Source organism: Cryptomeria japonica, chromosome 8 (assembly GCF_030272615.1).
Source record: "Cryptomeria japonica chromosome 8, Sugi_1.0, whole genome shotgun sequence".
NCBI lineage: Eukaryota > Viridiplantae > Streptophyta > Pinopsida > Cupressales > Cupressaceae > Cryptomeria > Cryptomeria japonica.
The window spans coordinates 704,616,340-704,641,750 of NC_081412.1; positions in this window are offsets into that span (position 1 = coordinate 704,616,340).

Sequence of the window (25,411 nt, forward strand, 5' to 3'; positions counted from 1 at the left end):
AACTGACTTGTTTGTAATCTCTATGAGAGAATTAGGTTTTTGTTGTGTTATCAACCTAATTGATTTGTAGTTAAGTTCGATGAAGTTATTTGTAAAAGTGTTGGCAAAGTGTTGGCTGAAACCAGTTGAGTGTGTGGTTGCCTAACCAAAGAATGGATTTGCAGTTTGTGTAGAAGCAAATTAAAGCTTATAAGGATCTGATCAAGAAAATGTAGTGCTATTCAGACAGATCAATAAAACCTGTTGTTTTCTAACAATTACAATAGAATTGAAATCCCCTAACTGGGTAAGCTCTAACAAGCTTGGTTACTTATTAAATCTTCTCACAAGGTGGTCCATTAGCTTGGATTCTCAAACCCTCTATCGAGGTTACTCCTAATAGGGTATTTCCTTTTTCATCAAGGCATTTTGTAAATCCCTTAACTGGGTGATTCCTAATAGAATCAGTTCTTAACAAGAGTTATTGTAAAAGCTTTAATAGGCTTGGCTCCTAATAGGGTGAACTTTAGAAGAATTTAGATAGCTATCATTGTGAGTCTCATCTCACCTTGGTTTTTATCTATTTGGGTTTTCCACATATAAACATTTGTGTCAAGTGGTGAATGTTTTTGTGGTTATGATCTTATTTTTTGATTTGATTAACTTATGATAAGGCATGGTAACTAGAAGCATTGAGAGATTGAATATATTGAGATATGATTAAGCATTTTGATGTTTACAAGATTGAAGTTGTTTACTGTTAAGTTGTTATAATAGTTAACCGGTTGATGTTGAGTATTGATCTTGATAGTGAAGTTTACTTTGTGAGTTTAAATTTGAGATTGGGAAGTTTGTATCAGTTTTTTAGTATACTGATTCACCCCCCCTCTCAGTATTCTAACGGATACTTATTATTTACTTCATACCATCAGTGATGACAACACAATCTCTTGTTTTTGGATTCACTGTGATTGTAGCTACCATTTTATGTCCTTCACTTAATGTGTTAATGGCATAGTCAAATGCTACATTGGTATAATTGGCAGTATTCTTTTGTGCATTATAACTAGAAGCCTTTCCTTTGTCATGTTTGACAAAAGGATCTTTGAAAATGGTATGATCTATATTTGGTGCTTTATTATCCAAAGTAATGTCACCTTGATCTATGAGATCTTGGATGAGGTTCTTCAACTTGTAGCAGCTTGCTGTCTTGTGACCCTTACTGCAGTGATATTTATAGAAATCATTGTCATTCCACCAAGCAGGCTCAAATGGACCTTGTTCATATGTCCTAGCTTTTGGTAAAGTTATTGTAGCGTCCTAAAATTGTGACACTTGCAATTTCGACTGCATTTCGGTCTTCACGATGGTGATGCAACACGGAACCTGAATGGAGACCCCGAAACTTGTCCACGACACCAAAAACTGCATTTTTCAAGCACCCTGGCCTGATCCTCCTTGCACCCTGCTGTCTCGGGAGGTGGGACCAGGGCGCCCAATGCCCTAGTCCCTGGCCCTATTTTGGGCCCGGTCTCCTTTGGGACTTCGGGTCTTTTTGTTTGCAATTTGGAAAATAACATTTCTTGGTTGCCCTAAGGTCGAGAAAATTAGTCTATCAACCCTAATTGACAAGTATATAAACTACATTTTCTCTCTCATTTTGAAAAAAAAAAGAAGATGAACATATGTGGAAATGATACTCAAGCTTTCAAACATTCCTTCAAGCAATTGATCATTCCAAGTCTCCATTCAAGGCTAAGTGTTGCATTCAAGACAAGGATTCAACCATTGAAGAGGAGATCACTTACTACATACTACATACGACATACAACATACAACATACAACAACATCTATACCTTCGCACATAAGGATACAAACATCCTTACAACAAGGTATTAGTACTTGTTTTACATTACAAACATTTACATTTACAGCATTTCTCATTTCTTGGTTAATTCCAAAACTGGGGTTTGACCTAAGGGCAAACCCCTAATCCCTAACCCCCCAATCATCTTCGCTTTTCTGTGTGTAGGTTGCAGGTACGCGACTGAAATTGAAGATCTGGAATCCTTGTGCAGAGACGAACAGATCCCCCTTCGTTTCGCGGATTTTTCGGAGGACCGTGTGCACGCCGGGCACCATCGTCCCGTCAACTTTTTCTCAAATTTGTAGGACAGTGTCGTATCAACATTTTACTGCTAATTCTAGGTTCACAGCTTCATCCTATATCCCTATCTCAGTTTATAAGCGAATCTTTCTCACTTTCTATGCATTCCTAGCTTGAACATTCTATGCACATTCTTTACAAAAGAGGGTAGCCTTGCTGTCTTAACCCTTGAAACTCATTTAGAATCCAATCTTACATTGTGTGGGATTGGATCTTATGGGTTTCAACCCCTCTTTTGAATGTAAAGTCTCCCCTAAGTGAAAACCATCAACCCTAGCAACCTCCCTTCTCTCTCCTTGGAGTTGGAAGAGGGGAGAGCAACTAGGGTTCGATTGATTTTCCACTTTACATTTTGGTGAACCCAATGTGAACATCCTTTCTGATTTTTCATGGCTAGATCTGAAAATTGGATTCCTTGATTACATTTCCATGTTTGATCTTTTGCAAAATTTTAGAGGTTAATTGCATAAAAACCCTAAAATTTCCTTTTAGTAATTGAACTTGTGAAATATTTAATTGTTAATACTTGTTTCAGATCTGCCCTTCTATTACAAATTATCAATTCATATTTGTGCTTTAATTTTGAAAATTGAGTGGTTAAGTGTTAAAACCCTAATTTTTGAAACCCTCTTGATTCAACTTTTATCCGACAATTTCACTGATCAAAACATCTCCAAATCAGCGGTAACTTTGGATTCTGTAATAAAATCACAATATCTTTCATCCCTGCAAATTTTGAAAAAAGTTGCGAGGACCGTGTGCACTCTGAGTGCCATCATCCCCGACATTTTTTCCGAAATTTCGGGAGCTAGATCTTACTGTATTTTCCTGCTAAAATCCAGAATTTTGGCTGATTTTATCAATTATAACACTTTCAAAATTACAGTCAAAGTTGGTCTTGTGATTGCTTGGTTTAGGGCTTCTAATCATTCAAAAATTGTTGAAATTGAAATTTTGTGTCAAAATTGTGTTCTTACTATCCTAAATCTGAAAAGTGTGTTTGTATTCATTCAAAATTTCAGTGCTTTATTCAAAATTCTTGCAATTTGTGACTTTTGAAATTAAGTGCTTAATTACAACAACTTTGATTTCTGCCTTCAAAATTGAATTTCGTGTGAAATTGAGTCAACTTTGAAATTTCAAAACTTGCATTGCTTTTGGTATTCCCTCTAAAATCATAAAATTCAAAATTTTAGTTTCCCTCTCTTTTTCAAAATTCAAATTTTACATTTTTCGACAATCTGGGTAGGGTTCAATTTTGAGATTGCAACTTTAATTTGGCCTATCTACAGATTGTAAAATCATTCAATTTTTTTAGATTAGCTCTAAAATCATCATAACTTTCATCCCTGCAAATTTTGAAAAAAGTTGCAAGGACCGTGTGCACTCCGAGTGTCACGGTCCCTGACATTTTTTCTGAAATTTCGGGAGATTGTCGTGATTGCATTTAACAGCTTAAATCTGGAAGATTGGCTGATTTTACTGAAAATTACTACCTCTAAAATTCAAAATCTTCTCTCTCTTTCTAGTGCATGAGTTTTACAACAATAAGCCCTACTTACACTATTCCCGTTAGACGAAGCCGTAGAATTAAGTCTTTCCGAGGTTTAATTACCGAGGAGATGGAACCTAATTTGAATAGCCTTTTTAACGAGGACATGGGTAATTCCTCTAATCCTCCTAATGATGAAGAAGCTCTCCATGAGGTTTCTGTAGAACAACTTTCGAAATTGGATAATCAATTTGATGATTTTTGACAATGGATGTCTCAAGAATACCCCTTTGTCAAGCTCTTCCTTTAATTGAGGGTCTAAAACATATGCTTCAAAGTGATAAGAATGGAATTGATATTTTGCATGGTATTGCACACATTGTGGATTCGAATGTGATGCCTATAAAGAGTTGTGCTGAAAATTTAGGCTATACACAACCTCCCACTCAAGTCAATCATTCTATTCCTTTGACAACTTCTATTGCTAGCATACCTACTTTTACATCAAACATAATGGCTACTTCAATACAAGACATTCCTCCTATGATCACCAGTCATGGGGGCAATCCTTCTTCTTCAATTAACCCTCTTCCTTCATTTAATCCGACTTCTTCATTCATTCCTTCAATGAGTGTTCCTATTACATCTCCACAAATGAACATGACGCAAGGGGGCAATTCATTCAACCATTCCATTCCTCCTTGTAGTGTTCCTCCTTTCCAATCCTCTCCTATGACTAACTATCATAGTGTCCCGCCACCTTACTCTTTACCTTCTTTCAATAACATAACACCTCCATCTCAATCTAACACATCTAATATGAATTCTTCAACTAAAGCGACCACTAACAATCTTGCACAAACTGTCTCTTCTTTACAGCAACAAATTGCCTCTATGAATCAATCTAAGTTTAGTGTGCCCACATTTGATGTTGCGAGCCCACTTTCTCTTGACATTGTTCAAGCTATCCCTCCTAAACATGTTTAAATCCCGCATTTGGAGCTTTATAATGGTAAAGGTGATTCTCTAACACATGTTAAGACTTTTCAAACAATATGTACTGATTTTGCTTATGACCAAAGGTTGCTTGCAAAACTATTTTCTAGAACATTAAGAGACAAAGCCCTACAATGGTATTTCTCGTTGCCTTCTTATTCTATTATTTCTTTCGAACAACTTGCAATTGCTTTCATTCAACAATTTCAAAACAATATAAGTCCTAAAGTTACTTTGATTGATTTAATGCATTGTAAACAAGGTGTTAAAGAAAAAGTGACTGATTTCATTGGTAGATATAAGCATTTGTATGCTCAAATTTCTTTTCCAGTGCCTAACAATGATATTCAAAGAATCTTTATTTCTAATTTACAAAAAGATATTCGAGACAAACTTTTGTTTTCTGAGTTTACTTCTTTCCAACAGTTGTGTGCAACTCTTCACAATTATCAACTGACTGTGAGTCAAATGGAACAATCACATCCTATGGCTCCGAGTGATAAGGGTGATAGCAGTCAACAACCATTTGGAAAGTTTAAACCGAATAGAGATTCTATCAAATTCAATGAAAACATCATCAACAACAATGTGAATGCAGCATCAGGTGTGCCTCCTATTTCTAAATTTTTCAAGAAAGAAAGAAAGTATACTCCTTTGAATGAATCATTGCATAGTATTATGAATAAGTTATTGGAGAAAAATGTTCTTACTCTTCCTCCTATAAGGCAAATAGATCCTGCAAAGATTAATTCACCCTATTTTGATAACAAATCTTTTTGTCAATTTCATCGTCAACCTGGGCATGATACTAAAAAATGTTTTGCTTTAAAGGGTAAAATTCAAGATTTGATTGATAATAATACTATCTCTATTTCTAGAGTGAATGATAAAGGCAACACATCTGTAGCTCCTCCTAACCAAAATCTTCAGATTTTTACTGATCCATTACCTTCTCATACCTCTAATGCGATTGAGGCTAATGATTCCTCTTTCTCATCTGATGGTCTTGTGTCTATGACTCCGAATGTGATTAACTTTGTAGAGCAGCAAGAAAACCCTAAAGAACCTTCCATCACATTTGATTCTAGTGAAACTATCAGGGCACCTGATGGTCCTTTATACATAGTTGCAAAAGTCAAGAATACACCTTGCCGTGGAGTGCTTATTGATCCTTCATGCATGGTTAATGTTATTACTGAAGAATTTCTTTTTACTTTGCAATTGAATCAAGTGATCTATGACAAAATAGATGTGGTTGTGAAATTATTTGATGCATTCTTTTCTCCTGCAATTGGTTCTATTACATTGCCTATTGAAGTCCATAACAAATCCCTTGATGTGAACTTTGCTATTATTCCTTCATCCGAACAATTTCATGTGAAGCTTGGCTATCCTTGGCTATCTTCCATGAAAGCTATTGCTTCTCCTATTCATAAGTGTTTGAAATTTCCCCATAATGGTGAAGTTGTTACTGTCAATCATAGTCTCTTTAAACCAGCTGAAAGAACTTCTTCCGTTCCTATTGATTATTTTTGGCCTAAACAATTCCAATCCCTTCCTCCGCGAAGTGATCATCTTTTCAAATCTTATCAAAAGTGGAAAACAGATATGATCCTATCTCTAAGTGAACCTAGAACACCCAAACTTGATATTCCTATCATTCTTGAGAAGGAAGTTCTTCCTTTGAAAGATAAAACTAATGTCTTTTCTCAAGAAGATTCCCAACCCATCCCTATGGATGTGACTATGTCTATGCCGAATAAATCTTCTAAAAGTAGACCTATACCTCCTCGTCATGATGGACTTGGTCTTCTTCCTAAATGAAAAATTCCTCCTTTATATGGAGCAGTTCCTCCTCCGTCCTTTTATAGAGAGAAGAGACCTTACTCTTCTCCTATTATCCAGCCTAAGAGACCACAACCTAAACACCCAGGTGATAAGGATGAGAACATTCCTCCTCCTCAATCTTCTCCACTTCCTAGTAAGAATAGACGAAATCATTCTGCACATGAACGCCGACGAAAGCGTCGTCTTAGAGCTCAAGCAGCTGCTTCTCAAACTTCTCAATCTCCAAAAACACCTTCAACAAGCATTATTCCATTTTCTCCAAAATCTCCTAAACATAAGATGCATGATCCTGTGCGAGTTAAAGATCCTATTTTTATAAATCTTGATGATGATATAGATGAAAATGTTATTCATGATGAACATGTTACTTCTCTTGCTTCTGATAGTGAATATGAACTTGTTGATATTGATAACCATTTATCTAACGAATTTTCTAAAGAACTTATCCTAGCTCCTAGACAAGAACAATGTGGCTTGGAACATGAACATAGCCCTTGTTTGGATCTTGTGATAGCTCCATCTGCTGTGTTGGATGTTCCTCCTCTAGTGTGTTCCCTGCCTTCCCGAAACATTGATCAGCAAGATCGGGGGGTAGATGATGTGCTAGACTAGTTTCATTAGCATAGCAGACTCTCTCCTCCTCTCTTTTGTTACTTCTTCTATATGTTATTCTCATTCTTCTATTTTTTGTCCTTAGTGTTGTCTACTTGAGGATGATGCAAAGCATTGAGATCTCTTTTGGTCTCTCTCATGTTGACTCAAAAGACACATGTGTTCCCTTCTTCTAGGTGACCTTCCTTGATTGGGGAATGAAGAACAATTATGCATACATACATATGATATATATACATGAATTATCATACAGCATACTGACCCTGAGGAAAGCGAAGTCACCTCGTGCTTTGTGTCTATTATCCTTGGGTTTATCTCACACTTGGGGGCTAAATCTTTGTGATAACGTGCTCCTTTCCCTTCTCATTTCTTATGTGTATCACTACGTTAAAACAATCACCCCCGTTGAGGCGTGTGCGATCACTTTAACATAGGGGGGCATACACCCTGTCTATCCCTTCAGGATACTTGAAAATTTCTTGGTGAACTTAGCTTTGCCTTGAAAATTTTTGGTATTTTTCTTGCATGACTCATAGTGAGGGAACCTTACTACTGACAGTCATGGTTTTCCCTCGTGATCTTCCCTTTTACTTTGTCAATTGAAGTCGTAAGATCCTTAGTCCACTGGGGGCTTGGTGTGTCTTGCCTCCTTGACGTGGTGAAAGTCTTTCAATGTTGTTTCCTTGTACTTTACCGGAAGTATGAGCATACATACTCCCGCTAAAGTGGGGGCTAAATGTAGCATCCTAAAATTGTGACACTTGCAATTTCGACTGCATTTTGGTCTTCACGATGGCGACACAACACGGAACTTGAATGGAGACCCCGAAACTTGTCCACGACACCAAAAACTGCATTTTTCAAGCACCCTGGCCTGATCCTCCTTGCACCCTGCTGTCTTGGGAGGTGGGACCAAAGTGCCCAATGCCCTGGTCCCCCAGGACCAGGGCGCCCAGCGCCCTGGTCCCTGGCCCTATTTTGGGCCTAGTCTCCTTTGGGACTTCGGGTCTTTTTGTTTGCAATTTGGAAAATAACATTTCCTGGTCGGCCTAAGGTCGGGAAAATCAGTCTATCAGCCCTAATTGACAAGTATATAAACTACATTTTCTCTCTCATTTTGAAAAAAAAAAAGAAGATGAACATATGTGGAAACGATACTCAAGCATTCAAGCATTCAAACATTCCTTCAAGCAATTGATCATTCCAAGTCTCCATTCAAGGCTAAGTGTTGCATTCAAGACAAGGATTCAACCATTGAAGAGGAGATCACTTACTACATACTACATATGACATACAACATACAACATACAACAACATCTATACCTTCACACATAAGGATACAAACATCCTTACAACAAGGTATTAGTACTTGTTTTACATTACAAACATTTACATTTACAGCATTTCTCATTTCTTGGTTAATTCCAAAACTGGGGTTTGACCTAAGGGCAAACCTCTAATCCCTAACCCCCCAATCGTCTTCGCTTTTCTGTGTGTAGGTTGCAGGTACGCGGCTGAAATTGAAGATCTGGAATCCTTGTGCAGAGACGAACAGATCCCCCTTCGTTTCGCGGATTTTTCGGAGGACTGTGTGCACGCCGGGCGCCATCGTCTCGTCAACTTTTGCTCAAATTTGCAGGACAGCGCCATATCAACATTTTACTACTAATTCCAGGTCCGCAGCTTCATCCTATATCCCTATCTCAGTTTATAAGCGAATCTTTCTCACTTTCTATGCATTCCTAGCTTGATCATTCTATGCACATTCTTTACAAAAGAGAGTAGCCTTGCTGTCTTAACCCTTGAAACTCATTTAGAATCCAATCTTGCATTGTGTGGGATTGGATCTTGTAGGTTTCAACCCCTCTTTTGAATGTAAAGTCTCCCCTAAGTGAAAACCATCAACCCTAGCAACCTCCCTTCTCTCTCCTTGGAGTTGGAAGAAGGGAGAGCAACTAGGGTTCGATCGATTTTCCGCTTTACAGTTATGGCATTGCTTTGTATCAACTTCTTTAGTGCTGATTCAATAGGTTCTTTGAGGGGTGTAAAATTCCTTCTAGGTGCGCCTATCTTTGGAATCCTTGGATTAATTGACTGTAGTGTATTGGTGTAGTTTGTCTGAGACTAGTTCTTATCAGTTGGTCCTTGTAGAGATATTCTTGGTTGAGCTCCTCTTACAATACATGCATCAACAACTCCATCATTTGTGACATTTTTGTTTCTAGACCAAAATTTTGGTCTTTCATTGTTTATGCTAGTGGTTGGTTCACTATCCTTGTTGTGTTTTAATATCCCTTGTTCTAATAGGCCTTTCTCACATTTGATGCCTTTTTTCTATTATGTCTTTAGAATTATTCAGGCATTGCATTTGTAATGGATATTTAATCGGAGGCACAAGATTTTCATTGAATATGTCCACTTGCTCTACTTTAGGGATGTGACTAAGACACCGATGATATAGGCCTCTCCATCTTTGTAATAATGTGGTGAAAGTATCACCTTCTTTTTGTTTTGTTGCACACAAATCCATTAATGTGATTGGATTATCTATGTTGAAGGCAAAGTTGGATATAAATAACTCAGCCAATTCTCCCCATGAAGTAATTTTTGGTGGAAGGTGCCAAAACCATTCTAATGTTGTCCCTCCTAGGCTCTTTGAAAATAATCTCATCAAGTATGTATCATTGTGAGCTACTTCAATGCATTCCATGAAGTACTCTCTTATATAATCTTGAGGATCTCCTTTCCCTCTATATTTGTCAAATTTTGGCATTTCAAAATGTGGGGGAAAAGGTGGCATGTATGGTTTTCTGTCAAAAGGATATGGACATAGATCCTCCATGGTGTATCTCTTTTTATCATTACATGCTTGTATACTGGCCATTTTCTTTTGAAGGTTCTCCATTTCTTGAGTCAAAAGTTCTATTTGGGTTATTGGTGTATTGACTTGATGAATGTTCCCTACAAAAGGAATAGTATTTGAGTACCTTTGAGCTTATTGAAATATAAACAGGCTAGGTAACTATGTCCCATAAGTCCCAGTAGGTGGTGTGAAGTATGCAAATTGCAGAGTAGCATTCGGCTGAGCCAAGATAGTTGTCCCTCGATTCATATTCTATTGTAGGTGGAACCAATTGAAACTATTGGTTGAGTTATATTTGCCAAGGTAGTGGTGTGAGATATTGGACCTTGTAGTGTCATATTTGGTGTTGTCCATGTTATAAGATTAGCACTTGGTGGTGCTATCATTGACTGTGCTGAGGTTGTAGTCATGTTGGCATTTTGAGACATACCTTGCATTGATGTAGCAATTGTTACTTGTGTCTATGTTGTAATTGGTATTTGAGGTATATTCTGATTTAATGTCACACCTTGTGGCAATATTGTTGAAATATCTACCCCTGGCAGTAATTTGGCCCCATTCTAGACTAAGAGAGAAAGATATATATCTCTATCACTATTAATGAGAGTGTTGAGAATCATTAATGTTGTAGGATCTTGTTGGGCTGCTTCTAGCTCTTCCTTTGTCAAATTATGTCACATTTCATCAATGGAAGGCATCTTGTTCATGTTTGTTGACATTTTTGTGGGTGTGTAACCCTATGTTTGTTGTTGTGTAGATAGATCCATATTCCATGTTGGGTTGACCAGGGGGTCGTTGTTAGGATCCAATTGGTTTTTTGACTTTTGAGCATGCATTAATGGCATGAATATTGCTTCGACGTGATCTTGACTCTCTAAAATGTGTATGCAAGACTCTGTTAAATGCAACTGAATATACTTCTATGACCTCCTGAAAACTAAAGTGCAGACAACGTGATCTATGAATGACGACTTGCTATCTAGGATTCCAAAATTTAGACACAAGATTTTCAACGTATTGTCGGATAGCTTCAAATTCTGCCTCTTCTTTAATTCGATTTTCAAGGTCTATGTCTATTTGTACCGATTTCCGAACTTCTTCATCTATGACAACCTAGACTATGTCGTATTGATTTTGATCAATTATTAATTCCTCAGAAAGGGTATTCAAACCATCAATTATTTCTAATTGAATCTTGTTTGTCCCAAGATTTGGTTGTTCAAATGGGAATTGACCATTTCCTTTTAGACCCATGCATTGAAGATTACTATGCAAACAATGCAGATCCTAGAAATGAATGAATGATACCTAAAATGATGGATACTTTTCTTTTTTCTAACATGGTTTGAGGAATGTTGCTATGGTCTTCTCTACCAATTATCAAACAAATTCTTTCTGAGCTTCTCTTTGTATCTTTTTCCTTAGTTTCTCATCAAGATGAACAGACTTTTAGATTTTATCGACTATGATGGCCTCAACTATATCATATTGGGAACAATTGACTCTTACTTCCCAAGTGAGGTTATCTAAGCCATAAATTATGTGTAATTGGTCATTGTTTGGTCCAAGATTTGGTTGTTCGATTGGGAATTATTCATCTCCTCTAAGACCCATGGACTTAGGTATGATTCCTATAATCTGATGCAACACTAATCTTAAGGTACTTTGGTGAAATGGCTTGTGTGAGGACTTTGCATGATGATTCTAATGGAACCTCTACATGAATTGAATACCTAGGACCTATGATCACTTGAAAGTAACATTTTCATCATTTTTGAATTTGTGCAAATGGTTTGGTTTTGATGTTGGTTTTGTTGTTGACACTTGTTTTTATTTTTGAGGTTTTGATCTTGTTGAACACTGAAACTTTTGACTTTGTTTTGATTTGTATCTTGTAATGTTTTGAATTTGTCAAAGAAAAGGACACAACAGTCACATTAAAAGAATAAAATCATGAAAAGATAAATTTGTTTAGGAAAAATTTTCAAATTTCCATGAATGTTAGAATCTTTTTCAAGACCCCATTTTGTTTTCGCTATTTTTGGGTAATTCAATATCACATCAGGAAGACTCTCCTAAGGTCAAAAGGTTACAAGTATTATCACAACCCACATCTTGATACTCCATTAGCTCAAACAGCCGTGTCACACCCTAGGGTGCACCCATTTTTTTGCCTTTTTCTAGAAATTAGATCAAAGAAGATTGCTCCTCGATTGGTCCGTTATCCTAGGAGATTTATGGTGAGTGTCTTGGGGGAATATTATTCCCCACCCTTGCACTATGATAAAATAAGTGTTTGGTTACTAACTCATCTTGGCTTCTAATTTCTATGGTGTTTAGACAGGGTTCTGTTCGAGTGGTCACAATCAGCAGTGTTTTACACTTTGTTGAGGGAGGTTTCCCAGTCTATAGAGGTTACGCTCTATAGATTTTAACGTATCACATAGGCATTGAGGGAGGCACAATGCCATTGTGATAGCATGTAACACTCATCATACATGATTTTCATCACATACACATTTGATTATAGTGGCTTGGATTACTTGGCTTTAGCTGTTGGCCACTTAGGTCATTCCCCTCTCACCGATCTTAATAGTGCCCTAAGGGAAACTTGAGAGGGTAGACCTTCTAAAGGATTTAATTACAAAAAATAAAGGAAAGCATGAAAGAAGAGAGTCTGGTTTTATGATCACCCATTGAAGGGGAGAGCGTAATACCTATCCCTTCGAAGACATGAAAACAAAAATTCTTTTTTAACCTTCCATTGCAATGGTTTTCTATTCTAATTGGAGATGTTTCTTCACACAAACATGGTATTCATTTTAACTAGCATAGCAATGACAAAAGTTGTATTGTTCTTTATTTAAAGCACCAAAAAGAAGTGTTTCTAAGCTACCCCTACAGAAAAATAATAACATTAGTCAACACATGGTGGGATATCCAACCTAATTTTCAAATTACAAAGTTTTGTCTTTTCATAGACAGAAAGATATTCTGGTAAAAACCAGAACTTTAACATAACATAAAATAAGAAACTACATCTATCAAATGCGACTTACCTACAAAGCAAATGCGAGATGATATCAGGTCAAGTGCAAAATGATGTATCATCAATTACGGATTTCTATGTGAGCAATTGTCATATGATGACTAATCAATTGCGACATGATATGAGATCAATTACTCACTTCTTTTTTCTTTTCTTTTTTGAATTTTTATTTTTTTAACAAAAAAATAGAAGAAAATGATAGAAGATAGGAGGGTTATTCTGCAATGATATTGTCCCACACTACATGAGCCATAACATCAATTTCATCGAAGAACTTGTACTTGGTTAAAAAATGGTGGATGTTCATGTCATATTGAGCAATCTCCTCTTTTTCTTCGACCTCATGGAGCTCCCTTTTAGCCTTTAAAAACCTTTGATAAGCCTTTTGTTGTCTCCTATTCTGCTTTTCCTTCCTTGCACCTAAAAATTAGAATCTCACCTTTCCTGTCATTGAATTAGATACATTTTATATGCAAGAATCACTTTTTCTAGAATTTAATGAAATTTCAGGGTTAGATGCACAAGACAAAATAATTCAAAAATGACACAATTTTTTTGAATTCACAATCCTTTAGAGTAGTTGTGATCTATTTAAGTAATTATGATATCCCGTTTGATCAATTGCGATATGATGTCATAGAAATTGCGATATGTTATTAGCAATTGCGAATTTCTTCATATGCATTTGCAATATCCAGTTTCCTATGCACATACAGATCTGCAATTTTTTTCAAAATAGAAAATGGAGGTTAGAGTAATTCATGTCAGGTTCACCATTGTTTCTATGCCTAAATGTCATGTGTTATTAAGCTAATTATAAAATAAGAATGAATCACCTATTCTCAGCTAATTAACAAACATCAAACATAATCAATGAAAATCAATATAAGAAATTAGAAATACATTCAAATAGAAACTCCCTCATTCTGCATCTTTGCTTCCATTGTGTTTCTCCAATTCGAGTGGTTGGTGGCTCTCTAGTATTGCACTAATTTCCTGCATACAAATATTTTGAAGACTATGATTTTTTGATTCTAGATTGAATTGAGAAAAGAGGTTGAATTTATAGATTTTCAACACAAAGGAGGTGAGAATTTGAACTCAAGTGTTGATTGATAGATAACTAATTTAGATTGATCAGTGAACTCAATTGATTGATTTGTTAACTCATTTGATTGAGTAGTCAATTGGATTGATTGGAGAGTGAACTCAATTAATTGACCAGTAGATGGAATAAATGGATTAGTTGACTGGATTGATTGATTAGAATACTGAATTGATTGGAGAGATAAGTGGATTGATTTTGAGTTAAAAAGGATGATTGGTGAGTTAACTGTGTTAACTGATTAGACAATTGATTTGATCAATCAGTTCTGATTTTAGCATGTGTTATAGGAATTTAAAATTGAATTTGGTCATTCGAATGCTGAAATTCACATGAAATTAACTGAAATTTAGATTTGGGAAAAATGTGAATTTGAAAATATGAAATTAGATGAAATTAATTGAAATTCAAATTTCGGGAAATATGAAATGAAATTAGATGGAATTATGTGGAACTATAATTTGCGGATATGGAGGAATAAGTTAATTAATTTCAATAATTTAAACTTAGGAAATAGAATTAATCAAATAATAAAGACTATTTAACTAGGGAAAATGTCATAATTGATTAAATAATTGATATTTAATTAATAATTGAGATATGGTTAACTGATTAAAATGATTTGAGAATAGAAATAGAATAATTAGAATTGTTGAAGGGTGATGATCAGAAAAAATAATTAGTTTAATCAAATAATTAAAGAATTACTTAATTAAATAGATGAATAATTAGTGTAGAGCTAATGAGACATTTTTAGGTGTCTACATCGGCATTGATGTAATATATGGATAGGACATATTTTTGTATTTCCAAGATGTCTTATGTGTGGATATTATTTGTTTTGGTCTAAGGCCAACATGGTTTGTGATTATGTAATTGGTTTATTGTTTTGTGGTCAACCTGATTGTTTATGGTCGAGAGTTTGTATAAATAAGATGTAAGCTTTCATTGTAGGTAATCATGGTTATTGTAATAGGTCATGGTCAAGGAATGTAATGTGCAAATAATGTATATCACTTAGGCAAAGGAGTTGGTTGATCACTGGAGATCAAATTGGGTTTGTGTAGGAGGATTTAGTCCTCCTGCATTGAGGTTAACTGGAACTATACTCTGACATAGGATCTATACTATCTTTTGCAGTTTAACACTTCTTCAGATTGTAGTATAGATTTATATATAGTTAGTGAGGCTCCTTTTGTGATGAGCAGTGTGCTCTAGGCTATTGGCCTTCCTACAAGTGTAGGCCCCTTCATTATAAATCACATACTTACTGTAGAAGTATTATCTAACTATGGGTAGGCTTCCCACCATGGTTTTTCCGTTTACCGGGTTTTCCATGTATAAATCTTGGTGTTGTGTGGATGGATTTTATTCTATGATTATTGTTTATGCTTAATTGGATTAACTGCTATTCCGATATTTTTTTTTGGGTTTTGGTATTAAAGTTTAAATTGCTAATGCTTCCAGTAATCTGTGACAACTGATTCACTCCCCCTCTCAGTTGTCTTCTAGTTATCTGAATTATCTAATAGCTATCTGATAAGGCTTAGGGTGTTTTAATCTTTCCAAGTTTAACTTATTCACCATCTCTTCTAAAACAAGATTATCTAAACTACCACTATCAATGACAACTTTACAACACTTACCGGATACCTTACATCTTGTCCTGAATAAATTTCTCCTTTGTAAGGGATCTTCATCTTCTCCAGTATGACACAAAACTCTCCTCATCAGCAACAGTTCTCCATCTTTTGGTTTGTTAGCTTATCTGGTGGGGTTTTCTTCCACCATTGCTGCTCTTTTGGTATTCTCTATCTTCTTACATTCAAATGCATGATGCCCTTCTCCTCCACACTTGAAGCAAGTACCTCTAAATGTCTTCTTGTCTTGTCTTCCAAAATTCTCATTCCGATAGCCATCCAGTTCTCTCCTCTGGCAGAAATTTCTATCATCTTTCTGGTGTGAATTACCTTCTTTGCTTACTTCATTATCCTTATTTGGATCTGTACAGGTTCCTCTACCTCTAATATATCCTCTTTCTCCTTGAAATATACCTCTAGTAAACCTTCCACCTCTGCCTCTCTTCCTTTGCTCATGTCTTTTGTTTAACTTTTCTTCAGCCTCAGGGCATACTGGTAAGCTTCTTCAACACTCTACAGTTTGATCAAACTAAGTTTATCTTGTATAGACATCCGCAATGCATTCAAATATCTTGCAACTTGTTCAAATTCATCATCAACATGTTCGGATCTGATATTCAACTTGTAAAATGATTCGGTGTATTCATCCACACTAGATTCCTTTTGTCTCAAATTTTGCAACTTCCAAAATAGATTTACTTGACAGTAAACTGACATAAATTCTGATTTAAATTTAGAAACCATTCGATTATTCTACAGTGTTTTCAAAATCAAAATATTTTTTCATCTTCAAGATCCAATCCATAAATTCATTAACATCCAACTTCCCATTATATTCTAGTGGGGTAAAATGTGGTTTAGTATTAGCCCTACTCAAAACCCTCAAAAACCTCTCTTCAGCCAGATCAACTGCCTGTGGGTTAACTTGTTTTGTGGGGCTTCTTCTACTTCATCTTCACTTACATCTTCAATGTGTTGGCCTCTTCTTTGTGTTGTCTTCATGGCTTCCAACTGGGCTTCTATCCCTCGCAACATTTCCATCACAATAGGGTCTGTATTCCCACACACTCCACCATTCCTATTTCCTCTTCATGCCATCTTTACACCAGTCCTTTGCAGTTGTAGGTTAGATCCTTAGTCTACTACCCCACAACAAAATTCTTAGGACAACACAATCTTCAGAATGAAACTTTCTCTGGTACCACTTGGTACAGTCACCGATTAGGAGGCACCTCAAAGAGGTCAATCTATATTGGTCAGCAAGAGTAAACACAATGGAATAAAAAGGATATGATGGAGGCAATGTGAAACAGATTAAATTATAACATGAAAATTGATTCCAACCAACCAGTAATGACTGGCCTACATAAACCAGCTCATAGACCTGCTCAAACATACTCAAAGTAGAAAACATGTCACAACCGGGACCTCAAAACTATAGATCTACCTTCTATGTTCTATCTTCAACCTTCTATTGTATTCTAATGCTCAATTAAAACTATTTATATGATCCAAGGAGATCTGATCGGCCCAAAAAGGGATCAAAACCCAAAGAACAAGACCTAACATGTAAAACCAACAAGGTCAGCCTTTGCCAAAGAAATCTTCCAAAAATTCTAAAGGATGAAGTGCAAATCATTGCAAAAGGTTGGCCACACATAAAGGAACAATGTAATCAACACTCAGGGATCCACAAGCTATGAAAAAGATCATGTAGATCACAAATGTGAATAGGTCTAGGAAATCGATAACACAAAACTATCAACTGGTAATAGGATACTGTCATGGAAACCGATAGCGATATCTTGCCAGAAAATGATCCAAATTCTCCTTGGTTTGGAAATAATGTAGATGGTCAAGTATTCAAGAAAAACCACAGGATCCAGTGAGCCAAATCCAGTACACACAGAAAGAAATGCTAAAACTGCAAATAGAAAACAAAACATAAAGGAAAATATTTTTGTTTGATGTAAGATTGTCATGAACCAAGGATGCTCTTGCATCATATCTCTAGTTGATTTAGCAAAGTTTTTAGTGGTCTGCATGATGATTTGATCATGCTATGAGGTATTGTATTGCAGTTGGTTATTTAGTTGTTTGGGACATTTATATGTGTCCTCAATTCAGATGGTTCATGATTTGGAGATCTGCAAGTGAACTTTTTTAGTTTGATAGTCAGTTTAGTGTGTGTTCTTAACGTTTGATATAATGATGATGGAGATTCTAGTAAGTGGTGATGTTGCGGTTGTTTCTATGGTGATTCACGTTGCTTGTGGATGTTACAAGATCACGTTCTATCCATGTTGATGGTTTGCATTGATTATTCTGCATGTTATTGATCCTTTTCTTGATCCAATGGTGTTCTTCATTTTATGCAAAATTTATGATGGTTTTAGCATGTTGCGGATGTTTGAAGCATAATTCTTGGAGGTGTTTCTTGTGTGCAATGTTGGTTTAGGTCAAGACTATGTCTTAGCCAACATTGTTTAGATCTGGATGTATTGTTATAATGTATGAGGTTCTATTTTTTAGGTCCCAAAGACAACTGAGAGGGGGGGGGGTGAATCAGTTGTCCAATAAATTCAACCAAAATTAACTTAACCAAAAATTAATGCTCAATACCGATAAACCAAACTTTTATGCCGGTAGATAGTTTTATCAGTTAATTGTAGTACCGGTAAAGATTAATGCATGAAACAGAAAGACAACAACATCCATAACTCATAACACAAATATTTGTATGTGGAAACCCTGTAAGGAGAAAAACAATGGTGGGAAGCCTTACCCACAATCAAATAATACTACTGTAGATAGTATGTGTGTACAATATGGATTATGTGATGAATACTAAGAGGGGGGGTGAATTAGTATGCCAAAAATCACTGCACTAAAACACTTAAACAATCTGAAGATAAACCTATAAAGTAGTTTAACAGATAGACCGGTTAACACACATGCAAACCAAAATGCAAATAAAGAATTCACCCACAAAAGCAATACAACCACAACACAAGATATTAGATGTGGAAACCCAACTAGGAAAAACCATGGTGAGATAGAACTCACAAGTCACTATCTGCAGAATAGAAACCAGACCGGTTAAGGTCTTACAATGTTCTTCACCAGAATAGATGCTGTTAGGAATCTTAATCTTTGTTAGGAGATAAGTCCAATTAAAGACTACCTTGCTAGAGGATTTTAGATTCACAGAGGTGAACCACCTGGTTAGAGGATTTTACAAAAGGCTTTTGGTCCTACCCGGTTAAGGGCTACAGACTTGTCAAAGATGTGAGTAATCAACAAGAGTTTGATCTATCCAATAGCACAAACTGCTTGGTTAGATCTAGTATAGCTCACTGCTAATGCATTCCAGCATTACTTCAGTCTTCTCTATCTCTCACTCAGTTACAACTTGATCTTCTTAGATAAGATTGCTCTTACAACAACTCATCAACCACCTTAAACCCTAGTCACAACATCAACCCTTTTCTGCAACCACCTAAACCCTAGACATGATGTCCTTTTAAAGGAATTTGATTTCATGTCAGTCCAATAGGATTACATTACATTTTCCAAGGATTAATGAATCTAGACATACTTAGTAACATGACACAAGAAGCACCGTCAGTGTGTCGGCACCGTCAAACAATCAATGGATTGGTAACTCATCACAAAATGTCACTTGGTAACTCATCACAGAGTATTACCAGTTCATACAAAATACCAATTTTCAGTTTGACAAAAATGAAGACTGGTAAGAATGTGTTATGCCGCTTTTCTCCCTCGTACCACTTGAGATATATGAACTGCTTGGGGTCGACATGCCGCTTTAGACTGGGAAACACATTTTGCAAAATCACCAATAGTCTAAAGACTAGAATACAACATACCGGTTGGAACAGATATCGGTTGATCTCTAGCCCATACATATAAAGTGGATCTCAATGCAAGTGTGTGTCCATCAATGACAATCACAACATAAACATAAAAAATGCCAACAATCTCCCCCTTTGGTGATGGCAACACTTAGGAAAATAAAATTTTGACATCTAAGTGTTTTACAACAAAAACATGCCATTAACAAAATTGCTCCCACTAAGCATATACACTATCCCGTAATCAATACAATGTATAGCAATTTTGCATACAGAGCATAAAGCATATATCAAAGCATATATCAAAATTTTAAAGCCAGATACTTCTCCCTATTCTTCTCCAAAATAGATAGAGTACTTCTCCCCCTTTGCCAACAATGACAAAGTATCGCTGAACAACCCTGTTTCCATTTGATATTAAAATAATAAGAGTTTATGACAACAAGGAATAATACTTGTCAAAAATTGATTTATAGTCCTTCAAAAATTGTTTCATGGATAGAGACCAGGACTCAAGTAGGGAGATGGCCACTTCTTTCTTTGTTTGCATCTAGGATACCTATTCCTCCATGGCATCAACTGTGCTCATCTCCTACATAACTGTCAAGGCATCCAAGTTTAGATAACACTTCTGAAGAATTTGTAGACATGGAAGTAAAACCAGTTGTAGCTCCTGCAAATCTCTAGACCATGTACTAATCTCTTGTTCCATTTTGGCTGACTGGCTGTAAAACCGGTGAATGGTTTGCCCATAAGTTGCAAAGGACTCATAAGGTGGCTTAAATGTGCTCAAGTAAGATTGTAAGTCCATTTTAAGCTTTTTCTTCTAGGCTAGCAGAATAGATGGGGTTGACAGATTTTTCTTAGTAGCAGGTTTCCCTCATCCAAAGCGTCCCTTATATCATTTTGGTCTTTTAGCAGTTCAGACCAGAGATCATTCAACTTTTTCACCACACTGGAGATTCACTTGCAGACTAGAGATCGATAGGACTAGTGATATCAGCCAGTTTGGCTTGACTCCCGGTTGCCTTCGAAGTCTCCATCTGTGTGCTCTTCACCGCTTCTGTTGCCTTGTCCTCTTCTTCCTTCTTGTTTTTCTCTGCTTCCTTCTTCTTTCCTTGTTCCTTGTCTTCCTCTTCTTTCTTTTTCTTCTCAGCTTCCTTCCTCTTCTCCTCTTCTTTCTCTTCCTCTTCCTTCTTCTTCTTTTCTTCTTCCTTCCACTTTTCTTTTTCTTTATCCTCCTCTTCCTTCTTCTTCTTATCCTCTTCCTATCTGTCCTTCGCTTGCTCACTACCCTGTTCGGCTTGTTGCACCTATTTTGTTCCCTCAGAAGGTATCTCCTAAGTGACATCTTCTACGTCCAGGGCATCGACATCAATAGTGTCGATTGGTTCTTCAATAGGGTTTCCTTCTTCATCAAAAACTTCATCCGGTTTGGATATAACTGGTTATTTTTTCACTTGGAGGTTGGCCATACATGCTTTTTGAGCTTGAATACCATGATTCATATGCTGATGAGTGTATTTTTTAACATCATCAATTCTTCCCTCTAACAGCTAGACTCTTCTTCTCCTTGTGAAGAAGAGTCCTTTATTTTGGTCCAAAACATCAAATAATTCTGAGTTTGAGAGGTTAGGAAAGTACTGTACAAAGACTTTCTCCCTAATCTCCTGTTCTTTTTTTATGGCAATGCGCCATTTATTATCTAATACCTTATATAATGAATCCGGTGTCTAAGATTTAATCTCTTATGGCAACTGGTCATTCTTACACAAATAAATAATAATTTCCTGTAGTACTTCTTCTTTCTCCTCATCACTAAAATCATCATAATAGTCTACTAAATCATGAAGTAATTTTCTCTTAATATTCTTTACTATTCTTTAACAATGTGTCAAAGGTTTATATGAGGAGATATCGATATTTACCGGTGCAGACGCTGCTGGTTCATTCTTCTTCATCTTCTTTGTCTGTCTAGTCTTCTTTAGCATTTCATCAAACTCAGTCTCTTCAGAGTCTAGTTCATTTGAATTAGTCTTTCTTTTTCTTTCAAAGACTTTTGTCGGTGCCACTTCCGGTTTCTTCTTTATAGGTGACCGCTTGGTCACTCTTGGAGTTGTAGTAGTGGCTAGTGCTGATGCTACAGGCACTGCCTTTGCTTTCTTTGGTGCCAGTTCTTTTCCTTTCTTAACTGAGGGTTCCTCAACCAGTGCAATCCTTTCTAGATAGGTTTCGGTCCTCTTTGCCTTGGGATCAAGAGGTGAGGCAATAAGGGTTGAGGCATACCCTTCCAGCATATCATACATCACCTCATAGCCCATTGGCTCCACTTCTTCCATTCTAGGCTCAACAGCCTCCATTAAGCATTTGTCCACCTGAATGGTGAAATAGATGTCATCTTCATATTTCTTAACAATATCACCTGAGATCCTCATCTGTTGGCTCATCTTCTGTCGAAACTCATCAAAATATTTGTTCAGCACATTAGGGTAACTGGTTCTGATATCTTGAATGCTTTCCTTGATTTGGTTGGTTAACAGTTGGTCAAGAGACCACTAGACATCTCCTACTCCAGGAAAGTAGTGTTGGAAATAGAAGAATAACCCAACCAATAGTTGTCTGAACTTGAATCTCAGTGCATTATCCTGTTTAATCGACTTCAGATTAAATGGGAGTTGCCTCTACATACTGGTGCATAGGTCAAATGATGCATCCTCTTTAATCATCCGGTAAGCAGCATTTACTGCTATAGTAGATACAAAATTAATCTTGCTAGCTGAGAATGTTTTGTAGCCTATCACAATGCAGGTGTATTCCACCAAATCATCCTTGATAGGATTAACTGTCATACCTCGTGAGTCTCTTGTTGAACTAGTGAGCTTGGCCATTTTTGTTTTGCTTACCATTCTTAGGGCTAGCACTTCCCCTGTGTTGCAAAAATCGGTGACTACATGAATTACTTGTGGCATGATATCATGTGTCCTCTCCAGGTACATCTTGTCACCATGGACTCTGCTCAAAATGATCCTAATATGATCCTTCGTAAAGTCTTTCATAAAGTATACAGCATTATGGAGTTTCTTCTTCTCTAAGATAATATATTCCGGTTTGATTTTCTTGTCCTTGTCGCAAAATAAACCTAACTGGGTGTGAATAGCTAAAGACCCTAGGTCTTCTATTTTGCAATCAATATAGTTAGAAATTCCCTCTTCTACTATCACTCTAGCTGGAACTTGTGATAGGGAATTATACTTGGACTTCCTTTGAATGAAATTTTCTGACTCAATGGATGTACTAGAACCGGTATGAGATGCGGGAGCCATTGTAGAGTATTTTAAGAACATGAAAAATACCTTTAAAATGCGAATTTAGGGCTTCCTGATTCTCCTTCACTCCACACTCAGTCAGTTGCTGAATCACCGCTTTGTGTTCTCCACTTGACCATTTGCAAGCTGAATTTGAATCTCCTTCAAGATTATTCAATTCCTTGAAATCTCAGCTCAAATCGCCTTTTCTTCACTCTACACTTTAAAAAAATTTCTTCGCTCAAAAAATAGATAGAGAGAAATGATTTGAAATATGCTTTTATACATGTCTCTCATCTATCGCCATTAATGCTCCTCTATTAGGGCATAAACCCTAATTTGCCTTTTTTACCATTTTTGGTCTTCTACCAAGCGACAGGTTTCGCATACCAGTTAAGGTCTTTTACCGGTGTAAACTGGGGGTTTGAAAACATTTTGCCATTTTCTCCCCCTAAGTCTTTTGAAGCTTAGTTTGCCAGTTCTGATATTTCCACACTCGGTGCAGAAACTGGTTCCTCTTCCAACATTGTTGGTTTCTTCCTCCAGGTTTTGTTCATGTCTGCTTGAACTATTTTAACATCAATTTCTCCTTTTTGAGTGACCGGTATATCATCAGATATACTCTTTCTGCTCCTGTATAATCTTGCAATGTGACCCAATTTGTTGTAGTGGTAGCAAACCAATCCAGGTGCTCTCCAAGGTCCATTGTTCATGTTTCCATTCTTCCTTCTGCATGTTGCAGCAGTGTGACCATGTCCATGACAAATCCAACAGTTTGCTCTCCATCCGGTTGCTGGTTGATAACCATTGTTACTTGACTGATAATTGTAAGCATTAAACTGGTTAGGGTTCCAGTTCACAAAAGATTCCAGACTAGCTCCTTGGGTCCTCTGAGGATATCTTCCGGTGTTGTTCATGATAGACCTACATTTAGATGCTCTATGCCCAAACTTGTTGCATGCATAACAATGACCATTGAACTTATTGGATCTAGGTACATTGTTAATAAAGTAAGGAAAATTATTGTAGGCTTTGCTCCTACATACATTTGTAGTGTTTCCTTCTTTAAGACAATTAAAGCAAACAGGTTTGAATTTTTGCTTACCTTTTCCTTTGAATGTCGGTTTCTTCTTTGATGCTTCAACATATGTTCCTAAGGATTCTCCTTTCTCATGTCCTGAGAAACCAAGTCCATTGGTATTCTTTACCAGTCTAGATGACTCAAGCTTTTTCTCTAGCTTGACAGTACTTTTGCTGAACTTAGTAAGTATTTCCTTTGACTCAAAGAGTTCTTTGGAAATAGCAGTATTTGTCTCTACAAGCCTTGCATTTTTAGAGATGGCTATGTTCAGTTCATCTTTTACTCCTTCTTTTTCCATTCTTCTCTCATGAACGCGAGTAGTTAGTGCACTAATCTCTTGTTTCAACTTGGAGATCTCATGATCTCTATCCTTAACCAGATCTTCAGCTTTCCTCTGATTCTCAAGCTCTTGACTAAACCGGATAGTCTGTCCTTCCAACTCCTTTCTTAGATTGGAGTTTGAATCATTTATCTTATTTACTTCTGCAATCATGGCTTCCATATTTGCTTCATCTGCAAAACTATTTTCAGATAGCTCCATTAGCTTCTCTGCATGTTCTCTCCTTTTTGCTTGAGATGCCTTGTATTTGACCATAAGATCATCATAGGCTTGCTTAGACTGAGTGAACTGTTGAGTAAGTTCCCTCAAGGTGTATTTCCCCATATCTCTTTCCAAATGGTTAAACTTATAGAAAGGTTGGCTCTGATACCAATTGATAAATACTAAGAGGGGGGGGTGAATTAGTATGCCAAAAATCAATGCACTAAAACACTTAAACAGTCTGAACATAATCTAGTAAAATAGTTTAACAAACAAACTGGTTAACACACATGCGAACCAAAATGCAAATAAAGCATTCACCCACAAAAGCAATACAACCATAACACAAGATATTAGACATGGAAACCCAACTGGGAAAAACCACGGTGAGATAGAACACACAAGTCACTATTTGCAGAATAGAAACTAGACTGGTTAAGGTCAGACTGATTAAGGTCTTACAATGTTCTTCACTAGAACAGATCCTATTAGGAATCTCAATCTCTATTAGGAGATAAGTCTGATTAAAGACTACCTTGCTAGAGGATTTTAGATTCACAGAGGTGAACCACCTCATTAGAGGATTTTACAAAAGGCTTTTGGGCCTACCCAGTTAATTGCTACAGACTTGTCAAAGATGTGAGTAATCAACAAGTGTTTGATCTATCTAATAGCACAAACTGCTTGGTTAGGTCTAGTATAGCTCACTGCTAATGCATTCTAGCATTACTTCAGTCTTCTCTATCTCTCACTCAGTTACAACTTGATCTTCTCTGATAAGATCTCTCTTACAACAACTCATCAACTACCTTAAACCCTAGTCACAACATAAACCCTTTTCCACAACCACCTAAAAC